Raw genomic sequence first — 562 nt, forward strand, 5'->3', positions numbered from 1 at the left:
TATCTACCTTGCTAGACAGGTCCATAGAATGACTTATTTCACAAATGGCCCCTTTTCTTTGAAAATTCGGGGGTGCTTGACGAGAACATGAAGCATGGTGGAGGGAGTTTTCATTAAGATTTTCAAATAGTTGCCATGCTTCATGCTCATTTCGAAGCATGAAAGTCCCTCCGCATGCAGCATCAATCATCTGACGGTTTCGTTCAGTCAATCCGTCATAGAAACATTGCACTAGCTGCCACTTAGGTATTTGATGACGAGGGCATTTACGGATTAGGTCTCGAAATCTCTCCCAAGTTTCATGAAATTCTTCTCCCTCAGTTTGGGAGAAGCTTGTAATGGCACGTCTAAACTGGTTCGTTCTTCCTATGGAAAAGTATTTTTTAAGAAATTCTTGTTGCATTTGACCCCAGGAATGAATCGAATTGGCCTCTAAAGAATTCAGCCATTGCTTAGCTCTATCTTTAAGGGAGAAGGGGAATAATCTAAGTTTTAAAGCATCATCAGTGAAATTTTGAATCTTGACAGTGGTGCAAATCTCAAGGAATTCATCTAGGTGTTT

General features: G+C 40.4%; 1 non-coding gene across 1 annotated transcript; it reads left to right on the forward strand.

Moving 5' to 3' along the window:
- The first annotated feature begins 248 nt into the window (after positions 1–248).
- Positions 249–354, forward strand: LOC149753460 (small nucleolar RNA R71). The gene has a single exon (XR_016395591.1). It is a non-coding gene; the product is annotated as a small nucleolar RNA R71 (small nucleolar RNA).
- The last annotated feature ends 208 nt before the right edge of the window (positions 355–562 follow it).

The sequence above is a fragment of the Phoenix dactylifera genome, chromosome 5, assembly GCF_051530095.1.
Source record: "Phoenix dactylifera cultivar Ajwa chromosome 5, Ajwa_hap1_PhDact_Kaust_v1.1, whole genome shotgun sequence".
Taxonomy (NCBI): Eukaryota; Viridiplantae; Streptophyta; class Magnoliopsida; order Arecales; family Arecaceae; genus Phoenix; species Phoenix dactylifera.